This window comes from Chelonia mydas, chromosome 4, assembly GCF_015237465.2.
Source record: "Chelonia mydas isolate rCheMyd1 chromosome 4, rCheMyd1.pri.v2, whole genome shotgun sequence".
Lineage (NCBI taxonomy): Eukaryota > Metazoa > Chordata > Testudines > Cheloniidae > Chelonia > Chelonia mydas.
Genome location: NC_057852.1, coordinates 8,037,199 through 8,054,264, shown reverse-complemented (window position 1 = coordinate 8,054,264; position 17,066 = coordinate 8,037,199). Strand labels below are relative to the sequence as shown.

At 44.8% G+C, this 17,066-nt stretch overlaps 1 long non-coding RNA gene across 1 annotated transcript in view; it reads right to left on the bottom strand.

Annotated features, from left to right (window-relative positions):
- The window catches only part of LOC122465698, a 54,492-nt gene extending 39,525 nt beyond the window's left edge, over positions 1-14,967 (bottom strand). The window contains exon 1 of the long non-coding RNA XR_006290710.1: positions 14,827-14,967. This is a non-coding gene — a long non-coding RNA (uncharacterized LOC122465698). The remainder of the gene's footprint in view (positions 1-14,826) is intronic.
- Between the last annotated feature and the right edge of the window lie 2,099 nt (positions 14,968-17,066).

The following is a 17,066-nucleotide window of genomic DNA, read 5'->3' as shown; positions in this document are numbered from 1 at the left end:
ACTGTCCCTGGTTAAGTCCCTGGTTTTTGGTATCTAGCAAGGTTATGAATTTAAGTTCCCAGGCTCACCTTGAAGGTGTTGTGCTGGTTTCCCTGAAGGACAAGTATTGAAAGAATGCATCTGATGAAGTGAGCTGTAGCTCACGAAAGCTTATGCTCAAATAAATTTGTTTGTCTCTAAGGTGCCACAAGTCCTCCTTTTCTTTTTGCGAATACAGACTAACACGGCTGCTACTCTAAAACCTGTCAGATATGGAGAGATTGCTTTGTGAAAAATGTCCACCATGTGTGATAGGGTGTATTTGTCTTCTGTCATTTTATCAGTCAAAGCGATCCCAGAACAACAGATGCAAAACCTGCAGTCATTTCTCCACTGCTATGAGGATCAATACCCTACAGAACACACCTTTCAAGATCCATGCATCCTATACATGCTTATCACAACACATGGTGTACTTCATCCAGTGCATCAAATGCAACAACAACTATGAATGAAACCAGACAGTCACTACACTCTCAAATGAACTCACCCAGGAACATGATAAAGACAAAAAACCCATATCAACCATGGGTGAACCCTTTTCACAAATCAATCACTCCATATCTGATCCTTCAATACTTGTCCTCAAAGGAAACCTGCACAACACCTCCAAAAGACGAGCCCGGGAGCTTACATTCATAACTCTGCTAGACACCAAAACCCATGGATTTAACAGGGACCTTGTTTTTGACTCATTCCAACAATGTTTAACACACCACACTGCCTGTTACCCTTGATTGCCCACTTCAAACCCTTCTACTTAATCTCTCCCAACTTGTATCTAGCTCAGACACTCTGCTGCCTTCTGCAGACCAGAAGAAGAGCTCTGTGTAACTCGAAAGCACGGCCACCAACAGAAGTTGGTCCAATAAAAGATATTACTTTACCTACCTTGTTTCTCTCCTATTCTGAGACCAACATGGATACACCACCACTGCAAACAACTAGAGAGCACTGCAGTATAGTGAGGAACACTTCTAAAATGATCCCTTTCAGACACCAATACAGCTGAGAGGCCTTGCTTATGTCTCCCTCCCAGATTCACAGCCACCCGCTTTAGATCATTGCAATTAGCACCAGCAACAGATGTTCGTTTACACCTTCAGAGGGCTGGTTTGTAAACTAAACATTCCATGTTAGTATTACAGTCACACCAGCCCCAAACTGCTTTTTCCTCCCTCTCTTTAATTCTGCTGATTTATGGTGCACAGCAATCTTCAAAAAAAGCCAAGAACTCATCTTAGGTCCTTGCTAAAATGAAGGCCTAGAAATGTTAGTTTAAAACATGCAGGCTTGGAGTCTGAGGCGCAGTCCTGAACCAAGGAGAAGATTCATCTGCAAATTCCTGCTACCTTGGGGGTGAGAGGGGCAGAGGGGACAGATGGCAGGTGGGGGGCTGCTCAGTCAACAATACGGAACAATCCCACATTAAATGAACCTTGGCGTTTTTTGTCCTAAAAACTGTTAAATTAGAGCTGTCATGCACTGGATTTCTGAGGTGGGCATCGTTTTATCCAGACAAATTTTTGAATAAGGTTGGATAGGAAGAAATTGTAATGGGCACAATGAAGCAAATTAGCTACTGCAGATTGGCTTCAGAAAAAAACCTCCTTGGTGTGAGCATGACAATGACGATGATGAAGAAGGATCAGATCATTTAAATTACCCTGGAATTCTAATGGTAATTGGAAATATCTTTTTGATTGCAGCCATCTATTTCACTGTGTATTGCTGGGAGCTCTTTGTTTGTCCGTTTTTGGTTTAAATTGATTTTCTCCAAGACACTTTTTTCCCCACGGTGAGCTGTTTGGGTGCATTAGACATTACCATTACGGCTGGAGAGGCAGATTGTCCTCTAAACAGAGGCCAAACAACGTTTAATCAATTATTATTACGTGCAAAATCTCTTCTGGATAAATTATGGCTGTCAGACTGGATGAGACCCGAGGTTCATCTATCCTAGTATCCTGTCTCTGACAGTGTCCAGCACCAGCTGCTTCAGAGAAAGGTGTAAGGAACTATGCAGCAGCAATTACAGGATAGCCTCCCTCCAGGGAAAGTTTCCTCCTAACCCTCGATAGTTTGAGGTTGGTTCATGTTCTGAAGTTTGAGGGTTTAGATGCCTTCCCAAACTCCTGTTTTTTGTCAGTAATTGCTATTGTAAGTGGCTATTCTGGTTAAAAAATTTAACTGGACAGCTATATGGATAATCCTGCTAACTCAATGATAGCCAGTGGAATGCCTTGCCACAAGAGAAGAGTGTGTTGCTTTGAATTTGATATAATGGCTCCCTTGAACTAGATTGTGGCATTTCTGCCACTGTCCTGTGCAGGGGGAGGTTGCAATGTGAATCTGCACATGAGAAGCACCGGATTGTCCCTCAGGCAAGTATCATCTATTCTGGCGCTGCTCCATGTGCATGGAGAGCAGGCCGGTTGTGCTTTGCATCAGCCAGGAGGCTGGCAAAGATTGTTCCCCCTGTTGTGCTGGCTTCACTCTGTAGGGTTGTGCAAAGAGGGATGGAGCTCTGACCATGCCTTCCCTCTACTCCTTCTATGTCATTTTGCCCCCTAGGAGAGTCCCCAGAATCAGAAATTGCTACTTTGGGAGGCCCTTACATAGCTGGATGAGGGAGCTGTTTCCTTGCATAGCCCCATGCTGTGCAATCACAAAGCTCATAATAACCTGGCTGTGACCTTAAAAGTCCCTTTGTGCCAGTTGGCAAAGAGCACACTTATGTAACAGTAAACCCCAGCAGTTCTGACAAACTCGCTGCACCCAACACACAGTTTGGATATCATATGGAAACTGGTGACATGCTGGTCATGAACATCATTGTGTATACAAAGTTACATACGTGTGCTGGAAATATGCTTTTAAGGCAGTTGATAAACAAGCCCGCCCTAGGCAAAGGAATGTGGCTTTGCTTGTGTGCCTGAAACAAGTTAACAGGTGGATGAGAAAACAGAGGACAGTGAAAGTACATTTGCATCTAAGGTGCACAAAGAGATCAGACCAATCAAAAAAGCAAATTGACCAGAGGCTGAAGAGAGGACCTGGCCTTTGCACCCCGAAGATCAACCACCAACCGAGAGGAACGGTTTCTGGACTTGCTTTGCAAAGAATACAATTCTGGACAATAAAGGGAACTCTCGTTATCCATCGCTTATGGGACAAAAGGGGCCAGTGCTCTCAGAAGCTGTGAAAGGTGGCTCCCACTGCCAGGGGGCTGAGGACGCTGAGAACTGGCTGTAAGTGAGAAATTGCCATGAGACCAGAATCGTAATCTGTTCAATTTTAGACACTAGAAAGGGTGTTTTATTTGTAACCATTTTCTGTTTCTATTGTCTCTGCTTTGTGTCCTTTCAATCACTGTTCTTTTTTCATAAACTTATTCTTGTTTTAGCAGAAATCCATCTTAGTACTTGTTAGGATATAGATATTCAGACCTGTCTGCAAAGGCCTGTACTTTAAGAATTTAGGTGTATTCTTATCACTTGGCTAGTTCCAGAGGTATAAAAGAAAGAATCAAAATCACTGTCTGCTGGTGTAAGGGGCTTCTCTTACTGTGACAGTCTGAGGCCCTGTTCTTAGGCTAAGGCCTTTGGCTAAGCAGCAGAGGCAGCCATAAGCTAGGAAGCGACCGGTCACATCCTCACATTCCAAACTAGTCACATTGAAAGAAGGTGCTATTGGGCTGTTAGGAATACAACCCTGTCCTGATAATTCCTATCACCTCCAGAGAAAGGGAAGTGCCTAGAAAATGTAAAAGGAAACTTAGTTTGATAGCATCCTGTCTGGCAAGAACTCACTTATCAATACTGGGATGTGAAATCCTCACTTCTGTATTGTTTTGTCATTATAGTTCCCACTTTGCTATTGTTTGTCTGTATAATCTCTGTCTGGTTCTGTGATTGTTCCTGTCCGCTGTATAATTAATTTTGCTGGGTGTAAACTAATTAAGGTGGTGGGATATAATTGGTTACATAATCATGTTACAATATGTTAGGATTGGTTAGTTACATTTCAGGAAAATGATTGGTTAAGGTATAGCTAAGCAGAACTCAAGTTTTACTATATAATCTGTAGTCAATGAGGAAGTGAGTGGGCGTGGGGGTGGGCATGTGTGTGGGGAAAATGGGAACAGGGAATGTGGGTAAGGAAATTGGAATCATGTTTTGCTAAAGGGGGAGATGGCAACAGGGAATGGGGGTAAGGAAATTGGAATCATGTTTTGCTAAAGGGGGAAATGGGAACAGGGACACAGGTGTAAGGCTCTGTGGTGTCAGAGCTGGGAAGGAGGACACTAAGGAAGGAAACAGGAATCATGCTTGCTGGAAGTTCACCCCAATAAACATCAAATTGTTTGCACCTTTGGACTTCGGGTATTGTTGCTCTCTGTTCATGCGAGAAGGACCAGGGAAGTAAGTGAGTGAAGGAATAAGCCCCCTAACAGTACTGCTGTACTAAATTGAGGTGTGAGTCCTCCGTCGAGCTAACAGGAGCCAATGGACCTGGTTATTTCTGTGAGCAGCCAGTGGTAGGGGCTGGTTATCATAGAGGAACGCTCTTCCAGAAGGTTTGGGAACTCGGATTTACTGAATGTTACCTGCAAGGCAAGGTTAAAACGAGCAGAGTTGCAGTGAGTGTGCTGGTGAGGCAGACAGGCTGCTGACGCACACAGTTTAAGCTCCGGCAAAGCTCTCTCATGATGACGCAGAGGAGGAACAGTGGCTTATGGTTCTGGGCATGCCAAGCAAACATCACACTGGTCTTTTGCATTTATTAGCAGTCCACTGAACATAAATATCTAGGGGCACATTGAAGCTCAGCCTCTGACACAGACCCATATCAATGCCCTGCGTACATCTGAAGGCAGGCACTGTCATCCCTTCCAGAATATAGCAAGCCCTCTGTCAAAGAAATAATTAACGTGCTTGGGCAATAAATGCTTAGCAGATGATGCACTGACAAGCTGCTACAATTACAAAATGTATTTTCAGCAGATATTGTTAATATACTGTACTCTGTGCACACAAATGTTATCAAATCCACTATAAATCACCCTATCAATTATTGAACCACAATAAAGTATTTATAAATGAGCCTTTAATATAAAATGTGACCAAGATATTTTTAAATCACAGCAAATGTGTGGAAATGTGCTTGTCTTTTCATTAACAGAAACGTGTGGAGTGTTAATAAATGGGTTTGCTTTAACTCATGCTTCACTTACTTTATATTTCCAGTAGTCCTCATTTTTAGTGGAGCAATAAGACCGAGCAGTGTCTCAGTTTTGCCAGATTCTATGTAATAAAACAACCTATTTAGCAGAATACTCTAATATTATCAGGAATTACAGCTGCAATTGGCAAAAGTAGTCGGTAGGTTAAGAGGTTTCCACTATTAAGAGTACCAGGATTATGAGTAGGTGCAGTAAGAGTGTCAAGTTGTCTGAAATACATTGGAACTTCAGTTTCTCAGAGACAGAAGACTGGCTTTAAACCACTGCATCATTGTGTTTAATTTAGGTGTGACTAATAGAGCTCATCAGAACATTTTTGATGAAACTTTCCCACCCCCCACATGGAGACATATCAATTTCAACTAAGTTTTTGCTGAAGTTTCTGAGGTCCAAGATGGACTTTTCAGAAACTTCCACAGAGAGATACCAAGACCCAGATAAAATACCTGACCTTTACCATCAGAAAAGAGATATTTTGACACAATTCTGCTGCTTGAAAATGTTCAAAAGATTTTGTTTTCATTCTAATTAGGAATGAAAAGCATATTTCAATACCTCAAAAGATGTCATGAAATAGATTTGAGAGACAAGGTGGGTGAGGTAATATCTTTTATTGGACCAACTTCTGCTGGTGAAAAATCAAAAGGAATTGTCATTCTACCACCAGCTCTAGTGACAAAATTTATCATCTGAAAGAAAAATGATCATTTATGAAAAAAGTTACGGAAAGGAAAGGAAAGGAAAGGAAAGGAAAGGAAAGGAAAGGAAAGGAAACGTTCTCTCGTTAAGCTAGAAGGTTAAGTTCCCCAAGGTATTTGGCAATCACAGAATGGGTAGAAAGCATTCAGCATACCATGTCCATCTAACCTACTCCCATGGTGCTACTACTACCCAGCGCGGATGGTAAACTATTTTCCAGAGTGACAATTTGCAAGTGTACCAGTGGGACCCTTAGAGAGATGAGGTTGTACCCAACCTGACCACAGTCAGAGAGCAAACACTGTGGGAAGAGACAGTTGGAGAAAGTTGTGTGTGCTCCAGGGTGTGGGGGGGGCAGGGAAATCACGCAACTGGAAGTTCAATGTGCCAATGAGCTATACAGCAATATAGATAGAACCACTGAGGTCACCCAGCACCCTCACATGGACTGTGAAGCTCACCATGGTTCATCAGTGAGCTTCGTCAGAGGATGCTCATAGGCAGAAGACTATAAGCACAAAGCCTACCTCAAATCCATCTGCCCACAGCACAGACATTCCCTACTGGGTTACACTGCTGCAGTAAGGGAGGTACAGAGGGCTGCCTTCTCCTTTGTTAACATAGCCACAGAACTGCAGCTGACAGTTATTCTGAACGGCAAACCAGATAATTAACATGGACTGCACAAGCCAGACAGCTGGCACTAATACTCAGTGCTGCAGACACCTTCATCCTACTATGTGGAACAAGATCAACTGAATACACAATAAGTTTGCCAAGGCAGAAAACTCTATGCCAGACATTGCATAACCCACCCCTTACTCACATAGTTGATGATGGAATTTAGCCCCATCACACATGGTGAAGCTCAAGAAGCCCTCAAAAGCATGAGCCATGCCTGGTTAAACAGGCCCATGGCCCACTTAGCAGGTAAAAGCCAGCGCCCAATACCTAGCAGAAATTCATAATGCTTCCTTCAGAGAAGTGGACCTCAAAAGGACCCTCAGACAGAGTCTAAAAAGAGCCCACAGTGGATGCAGAAAAGCCACCCAGCTTTCAGCCTGTGCCGAGCCTCCCATTCCTAGGAAAAGGAAAAGAAAGATAAGGCTGGAAGTAACCTTAAGAGGTCATTTAGCCCAAACCCCAGCACTAAGGCAGGATTAAGGACCTAGACCATCCCTGACTGAGATTTGTCTAGCCTGCTCTTTAAAACCTCCAGTGACCAGGATTCCAAATGATTGAGAACCAAGTTCCAACAACACATGGCATCAACTGACATCTTGCACGCTTTACAATTGGGCTTCAGACCAGGAAATGGCCTGGAGAGACTCCAAGGAGGGATGAGCTCCTCCAGGCAGTGAATAGAGGCCACATCTAACTGCTCAAACTACTCAACTTATCAGTAGTATTTGTCACAGCAGACCACAAGATATTACAGGATGTAGCTAGGATGGACAAAAAAGCAGCACTGGAATGGCTCTGGTCATTGCTCTCCAACTAAATCCAAGGAATATGGTGGCAAACTGCTCCTCTTCTCTCCAAGCCTTCCCCTGCCGCAGTCCCATGAGGATCCTCCTGTCCATCCTCTTCAATATCTGCATGAAGCTCCTTGGGCAGGTGAGGAGACACCACAGACTACACTGCCAACAAGACACTGACAACACTCAGCTGTCCACCCTTTTCCAACAATGTGACCAGTGCTATCACCATGATGTCACAATGCCTGCAGGATGTCTGCCCCTGGATGAAAAGCAGCCAGCCCACCCTCAACCCATGCAGTGCTGGTGAGGAGGAAATGTTCTGCAGGACTAGCCAGATAGATAGTGTCCAATGGGTTGACCTGGTGGCCAGTTTGCTTTCTGGCCACCAGGTCAACCCATTGGGTCCATCACTCCCCTTTCCAGTGAAGGCATTCCAGCCATTTGTCAACGTGGTGAAAAGTTTTGTGGTCAACTCTCCTGTTATCCTGCACACAAGCAGATAGTGCCAATGGGAAAAGAGTACCTCCTGCCTCCTTCAGCTTTCGCGGAGACTGGCCACAGGGGTCCATGCTTCCGTCACCTACTGTAACTCACGATACCTGGCACTTAAAGAGAAAGCAATTGAGAGGCTCCAGAAATCCACATCCCAGCAGGCCTAGCAGCTGTGAGCATATCACCCCCATGCTTCAACCCCACCTCATCTGCTAAATTGCAGCTGATCTGTGTAGCCAATTTAAGGTCTTGAACCTGATCTTCAGAGTTAGTGGACCAAGTCTCAATGCATGATCTGCCAGTACAGCTGCACTCCTCTGGGATGATGGAGTTTATGAAGCCCAGGATGAAGGGCACAAGAGCTAGAGAGAAAGCATTCTCCAGCAAAGGGGCTCTGCTGTGGAATGAGCTGCCAGAGGAGAAGTGACTGATCCATAGTCCAGATAGGAGCTAAATCTAGCCCCTGATTGGCTTAAGCATTCACGGACAGCTCCACTTGTCTTCAGGGTGTTTGAGGAAATGGCAAGGTAGGGGGAGAATGTGCTGCTATGGTAATGATGTTAACTAGGATAAAGGCTCAATCTTAAAAGGTCTTCCCTGAGGAGGTTTTTTTAGAGGCAGTGAAGCGCTGGGAAAAAAAAGGCTCTAAGTCTAATCTGATATTTTTATTTTATATTGTTTGGGTGAAGTGCTCTACACAGAGATGTCATTCCTTTTTCACTACTTCCTATTGCCACACTGGCTTTGCAATAGGACGTCAAGCATTTTTTCTAAATGGAATGAAGAGATGTTTAGTTTCCCTTTACCACTTCTGCATCCTTTGTGAATGGACTCATTACAGCTAACAATCTTCAACATGTAACAACCGATAACCTATGCCTCCTACAGCAGTGATATTCGAGTGGTACTATTTTACCTGTTTTCCCTGCAACGGAGGAATGAAATGCTGTGCTAAATCCTGACACCATCCTTTTTCCCAGTGACGCCACTGGCTCTTCCAACAGAGCTAACAATTGCCTAGAGATGACCTATCAAAGACAGCCATGATAGTGATACTGCCCAGTCAGGAATCATTGATTCTTTAGATCATGGGTTCTCAATAAAGCTGGTCAAAGAGCCATTGAGATGAATAAAGGGATTTTTAAGATCATTAATATGTTTGTGGGGAAAAAAAACCTTTGGTGACATTTTCTATTATTATTCAACTAGCCGCAACCTGGGGCCTGGTATTGTGTCCACTGCCTCTCTTATAATGCTACATGGGAGTGGGGTTCCCAGATAGATCCCAACCAGTTGGGGAGGTTAGGCCTGAGAACATGAGAGGGTCCCAGACTGGAAAATGGGATCCTGGCATGGAAAAGGGCGAGAACCATTGCTTTAGATAAAAGATATGTGCTGGAAAATTGTTTACTAGTAAAACTTTGCCATTCCTCAATAACATACCATCTAAGAGAGGTCAAATATAGATTAGCCAGGTCTGTCCACATTTCAAATAAAGAAATAATCCTGTAGGTATTTAAACAATAATCTAAGGGCCCAATTGCATAATCCTCACATGAGATTGTATCTACACCGCAATCACACTGTGTGATCGCAGCTCATGTAAACATATCAAAGATAGCTTTAATGTAGCTAGCGCAGGTACCAAGAGCAGCAAAGCCATGGCAGCATGGGGGTAGCCATGCAAGTAATTACCTACGGTTCCAGGCTGGCTCATATAGCCTGCAATCGAAGCCCAGTTAGATTAAAGCTAGCTCAGGTATGTCTGCTCAAGCTGCAAACACCCCCATGACTGCAGCCTAGGCATATGCTAGGACTATGCACATAAGTGAATGCTAATTAACTTGAGTAAGAGATCCACAATGTGGCTATTACAAGAGCTAGGGTTGAGGAAGATGTCATGCCAGTCTTTTCTTTAAAAAAAAAAATCAGGGTACTATTTAGACGTTACTAGATAAGGTGAAAAAACTTTGATTTCTGAACCTGCTCCCGAATACCATTATCTCGTCATTAGCAAAACTTTTTAATCCAGTTCATCTCACCTTCTGCACCCTTGATACATTCCTCCTGTTTCATTAGGTACCTGCTGCTCCGGTATTGTGTAGGATTAGGACTTAGAGCAACACTTCACAGGACAGGGAGAGAAAGAACGAGTCACTCTCTTTTGGAAAAGGTAATGTCTAATGACACCGAAGCATCTCATAAAAATAATAGACGCTGTCCATTCTGGGGGTCACACGAGTGACAGCGGCAAAGCTTGATCTCTTAGAACAAAGAGGAACATTTTATGCCATCGCTTATGCATAGGTATGACAGGGCATTCATTAAAAACCAGCGTGACTGATGCGTGGCAACAGATAGCTCAGTCAAGGTATAAATCAAATGTTCGGGAATTGGAAACTTGTGAGATGCAATGAGCCAGCTCATTAAAAGCGAGGTAGCAAAGTTGTTGTGTGTTTTTCCCCTACCCTCTCTCCATTCCCAGTGACTTGATTAGCCGTTGAAGTGACCCCGATTGCTTTGGCATTACCCTTTTGCAATTATCGCACTCACCGTGTTAACTGTGTTGATCCAGATCTCATCTAGTCCAAATGCACCTATGCAGGGAAATACAGAACCTCCATGCCTTTTGAGCGGGGCAGGTGAGGAGGCTGGGGCTCTGTGCTCAGCATACCTCACCCAGGTCCCCACCAGGTGGAAGGGGAGTGTACAGATAGGGTGAGAAGTAGGCAGACTCTTGGCTTTGCACCCCTAAAGTACTGGTCAGCATAGCTGAGCTGATACAAGGTGTGTTGCATGCAGCACCCAGAAACATGGTTGTGTTGCAGCAAATGACTTTCCCCAGGAGCAGGGGAGGAGCAGGAGATGCTGCAAGACACTCTCTTCCTTGGGCTGCACATGGAATGGAGCAAGAGTTCACTGTCTCCTACTCAGGCTGAGGGGGGGATGAGTAAGAAAGCTTAGTCTACACACAGGCCCCAGCCAGGCCTTTGATTGCAGCCATGACAGCCAAAGGCAGAGTCATTCTGTTCTGTTCACAATGCCCCCTCCATTGTGGTATTTGAGCTTCTTTAGGCAGAGTGTGAGAAAATTGGGAAAACCTAGGCAGATTCACAGGACCATTTCAGGGACGCTGCCTTCAAGCCCCTTCCCAGATGTAAAGGCTAAGCTCTTGGAGTGTTTGATCTAAACTGATTGTTACTTCTGTAGCCCATAGACCTAGCTTTAGCATTTATTTTATTCAGCACTAATACAATGAACCTACAGACCTGTATCCTGTAAGACATGGGCTTCAGCAGTTAGCATGAGGCCTATGAACTTTGGCACAAAGAAATGGCCTGACAGTCACCCCTAAGTTTTAGTGAACCGAGAACAGCATGTTTAAGCAGAAAGTTTGTCCATAACGACACCAGCCAATCACAGGAACATGAGCGAACACCAGCTTTTGTATATTTTTGGATAGGAACATCTGCAGATGCCTGACCACAAGAGTGCCATCACAAGGAACTGACATAGATGATAATAAGTTGAAATCATTAATATACTAACCTATAGGAGAAGGGCATGCCAACATTAGCAGGATGAGGAAACACAAATAAGAAAGAGGGGAAGAAACCCCTACTGAATATGCATTAGACATAGTGGGGTCAGTAACACATAAAAGTTGTATCCCAATCTGTGTACAGGAAGAGAGAGATATAGCCCTTAGGATTTGCCAGGATTATGGCCACTGGTGATGATGAGGAAGGGAGAGGGATAGCTCAGCGGTTTGAGCATTGGCCTGCTAAATCCAGGGTTGTGAGTTCAATCCTGGAGGGGGCCATTTAGGGATCGGGGGCAAAAATTGGGGATTGGTCCTGCTTTGAGCAGGGGGTTGGACTAGATGACCTCCTGAGGTCCCTTCAAACCCTGAGATATTCTATGATGGTGATGAAGATCATGGATAACATTTCAGGTTGTTCTGCAAGGGATGGTGTGAGTATTCAGATGTACATTCTGTGTTCTCTCTCTCTCTCTCTACCTTTCTGGGGTAGAGTGTTTGTGTAATTATTACAAATACAGAAGTGTTCCTAAAGTGTGAGTGTTGCAGCTATGCACATTGGGGTTCCCAGCTGAACAGTCATTTTAATAATACTGGGCCTGATCTTGGGACTCTAACCTGACAAACAGAGTGACAACTGGGAAATGTTACGTAATCAATATAATTAACGCAATCCATAGATCAGGCTACTCTTCTTTGCATTGATTTCAGATAACTGCTTGAGTACTGGAGCCAACAGGGTAGACGACATCAGTGTGAATACTGTACCCATCAGGTATAGGAACATACTGGAGCAAAGGGATTTGCTATACATGAGATCAATAGTGCAATCAAGTCTACAGACCACTTCTGAGATAACAACAAAAAACAACATCATCATTTTGCCCTATTGTCCTCTGGCAATCATGAATAGCTAATGTTTTAGAGGAAGTATATAATATATCCATTCTCCCCACCCCATAATTCACCTAATGCTGACTGGGAGTGAGTTTCAAAGAGCTGTCTTGTAGCCAGTCAGTTACGGTGTAGGTTGGGACTCAGAAGACCTAGGTTCAATTTGCTTTTCTATCTCAGACTTCCTGAGTGACCTTGGGCAAGTCATAGAATAACAGGGTTGGAAGGGACCTCAGGAGTCATCTAGTCCAACCCCCTGCTCAAAGCAGGACCAATCCCCAATTTTTGCCCCAGATCCCTAAATGGCCCCCTCAAGGATTGAACTCACAACCCTGGGTTTAGCAGCCAGTGCTCAAACCACTGAGCTACCCCTCCCCCACTTGGTCTCTCTGTGCCACAGTTCCCCATCTTTACAGTGGGGATAACAGTATTGCCCTACCTCACAGGCGTGTTGTGAGCGCCCAGAAACTGTGAGGGTGAGGTGCTCACATACTGTTTGGTTTCGCTTAACACAGACAGTTAAGAGATGTCCTGATCACAGTCTGTAAGTTCCTACATGGGGAACAGAAATTTGATAACAGAACTTTTCAATCTAGCCAGCAAAGGTAGAACAAGATTCAAAGGCCGGAAGTTTACACTTGATAAATTCAGACTTTAAAAATTGCACCCTATTTTTAACAGAAGTAATTAACCATTGGAACAATTGACTAAGAATTCTCCATCACTGGACATGTTTATATCAAGGTGGGATTTGTTCTAAAAGATATTTGCTAGCACAAACAGGAATTAGTTCAGGGAAATTCTCTGGCCTGTGTTATGCAGGAGATTAGATTAGATGATCTAATAATCCCTTCTGTCTTTATAATAGTATAATATACAAGTGCCATACATGATCTGGTGCCAATTTATGTCAATGGGAGCCTTTCAATTGACTTCCCAGGGCACTGGATTGTGCTCATAATGGCCACTGTATCTGAATCCCGCATAAACAAAGAGCTCTTTCCACCTCCTGGGTCAATTCTCAGGACCTTATGCACACATAACAGGTTGTTTACAAATGTTAGTTATTCTCTATGGGCCAGACTTCCAAAAGTGATCAGCACCCAGAATCTGCTGCTGTTCTCAAGCTATTGGGAGCTGAGTCCTTTTGAAAAGGCATCAACTTAAATTAAGATCTTAAATAGGTGACCCTACACACTTGAACACTCGCAATGTTCTGAAATCACTGATATCATTGACTTAAATGTACACTACCAATTTTATTGTATTCAAGTGATGTTTTCATGAGACTCCTAAATACATCCTGGAAAAAACATCGGGTCACCCGAAAAAGCACTCTAGAGTCATCAAGATATTCTTCAGTAGTGCCACATCTTTAACAGATTAGATGAATTCAAAACACAGGGTTTTTTTAAAATCCCTCCCAATCAAAACAGTCATTAAACTGACTTATGAAGAATAAAGATGTGGGTATATGTAATTTTGGTTCAGTGTTAAATGTGAGTGTGGGTGAGCACAGTGTTCTGTTCAGAGAACACAGCATGTTGCTGGAAATTAAGCAAAACATCAATATGCAATGGAGAACTGTCCCTCTACTTTCCCCATTTGGATTGTGTGTCACAGTTGGAGAAAAGTCTTGTGCAATAAAGATAATTGCCCGGAAGCAAAGCAAAGAACACACACAGGCAACCTCCAGCGGCTCCAATATGTAACTATTCACTTGCCCTCCCCCACTGCGTGGAAATAGAATGAATGTGGTGGAACTATGGGTAAAGACAAGGAAAGAAGTAAACAGAGCATCTGCATGTGTTTGACTTTGGTTACACTTTCTCTACAGTGCATAGAGCACAGGTGTAGCTATACGCCACAGCGAAAGTGGGCTACATCCACACATGTGACTAAGGTGCCTAACTACATACCTCAGTGAAAGGCACCAACAGCCAGAGCCTTTCCCTAAATGCTTCCCCACCACCAGAGCCTTTCAGTGGAACAGGGAAAGGGTCCAGCCATGGGGAGGCTGCAGGACACTATACTGCTAAAAATAGCAGTGCAGATTTGGGAGGCAGTGCTTGGGCACCCAGAGAGCCATGCAGGGCACATTCCCTAGGGTTCAGGCAGGTTGGGCACCCTACTCCCAGAAGCCGTGCATCACCTCCTATGCTGGCAGCTGGGCATGCAGCGTCTGTACTCAACATGCTGCCATATACCACGTGCATGTAAGTCAGTAAAAGAGAGCATGGTGAGGTACACTCCCCTAGGGAGCGCCCCCCTTGTCATCGCCGTGTTGCCATTCGCATCAGCTACCAGCATCCCCTGCAGGTTGTCAGCCTGCTGCCGTGGGTCATCTGACTCAGCCCTCCAGCTGGGTGTCCCAGTTCAAAACCCACTCCGGGACGACAAACTCCAGGCCAGTTATAAACAAAGCAGCTGCTTACCCTTTCTGCATTAAATTCCCTCTCTGTGGCTAAAGCAGCAGGGTTCCTTCCTAGCCCTTGCCACTGCCTGTGGTCAGTAAGAAGCGCTAGCCCAGACTGACTCCTGTGACCACAGCCTGGAGAGACTCCCTCCTCACCCCCTCTGGCTCTAGCAAGGAACTGACTTGTTGACAGCAGCCTGCTCCTTTTATGTGGCCTGGTGAGCCCTGATTGGCTGCTGTTGCTCCCCAGCCCTTCTGAGTGCTGGAGGACCAAATCTCACTAGTTTCCCAAACGGCTGCTCTTTTCTTCTGTTTCCTGGGATGTGGTGCAGCAGATGGTCAGGGCTTCGAGCAGGGAGCCACGAAGGCCTGGCACGCCCCATCACAGACAGACAGACATTCCAAACGCAAACTTTCCCACATACAGAAGGGTTCTGATTCAGATCCATATCTAAGAAAGCTCCCCCCCCCCACCCAAAGACACTGCCAAATAGGATTTTTAAATGGAATGCATTTTTTTCTCATAAAACACAAAGTATGTTAAGGGTCTCCATGAATGTTCTGGATATTGTGTCCCAACTGCAGCAAAATATCACCAGGGAATGCATCTGGCTTCCCTTTGGGCTTCCTTAAGTGACATAATATCATCACTTCTTAGCCTGTGAGCCCTTTGGGACAGGGACTGCCTCTTTGTTCTGTGTGTTCACAGGGTCTAGCACCATGGGGTCCTGGTCCGTGACTGGGACTCCTCGGTGCTGCAGAAATACAAATTAATAACTTATTTCTAAAAATGAACATGCAATAATAGATTATTCGTTTGTTTTATTTATTAGACGGATGGAAATGCAAAAAGGGCATCTCTCTGTCTGATAAAGACAATAATCCCTAGCTCTTGTATAGCACTTTTCATCCATAGATTTAAAAGCACTTTGCAGCTGGGAAACCAAGTCACAGAGCGGTGATGTGTCTAGCCCAAGGTCACTGAGCAGGCCAGTGGCAGAGTTGGGTCTAAAACCCAGAGCGTCTGAGGCTGGCTGCTGCATTTCACTGGTGGGTGAAATATCTCTGTGCTGAACAAATACGTATGTTTCACCTGTCACTGCAATGCAGCAGCCTCTGGGGTGTGACAGCGTAATGCTGCCCCAGCAGCAAGATTTTTTGGAGTTGTAGTAAAGAACAACATCCCAACTGAAAGTAGAGGGTGCAATGTAGGGCACGGGAATGTAATTCCTTGAGCTAGAATCTGGGAAGAACATTTACCTCCTAATCTTGTGAAAAATTGCCACTGTTGTAACCCCATTAGCAATGGAGGTCTTGGCTTTGTGCCTCATCCAAACGGCACCACTTCCAATGGCATCGTGACATGCCAGGGGATGGATTGGTGTAAAGGGAAGAATGGATCCATTGCACCTTCCTCAATTACCTGAGCTTTCCTGGTAGGTGTTCTCTGTAAGGGCTGGAGCAGCTGAGTATGGAGAACCTCCCCTTTCTCCAGACAGAAGTTTGGCTCAGACGGTTCTGGGGTGAGCCTAAGGTGAGGGAATTCCCTTTGGTCCCACAGAACTTTACCCTGGGCGCTGCTGTAGCAAAGGGTTAGGTCCCTGTTAGCAGTGCTCTGATAGAGCTGCACTGTTCGGCAGATGGAGGGAGGTCAGAGCCTCCATGCTAATGGCCTTGGCCCTTTGCTAATCCCTTAAGTTACCCACAAACCTCAGGGGATCCCCCAGCTTTAGGGGTACCCATTTCCACTGGGCATGCCTGCCTGCTGATGGGAGAATGTGGAGGTAACTCCATGAGGTGAAGCTTGGGTAAATTTTCTCCCACAGAGCCGCCTCAAATGTCTCTTAACACAGGTGGGGACAACCTGACCATGTCCAACCCTACTTAACTCAAGATCTCTAGAGGATGAAGGCTTCTGGGCTAGATACGTAGGTGGCTAGACTATTGGACATTGACTCTGCCCCCCTTACTCGCAGTGAGAGACTCCTGACTGGTGCCAGTGCTACTCAGTAGAGGTAAGGGTGGCCCTTAGGGTATTTGTGTTTGATAATGTCAGGACTAAGGCCCTGATCCTGCAGATTGCTCTACATGGGCCAACCCCTCTGCCTGTGCAGAGCCCTATTTTAACCATAATTCCGCCCAAACCTAAGAGACCCACTACTCAACTCCCATAATCCAGGCCTGATCCTGGTAGATCTTCAGCTCTGCTGAGGTCCTGGTAGCAACGTGTCCTTACAGTTATATCAAATTTAAGGCAGC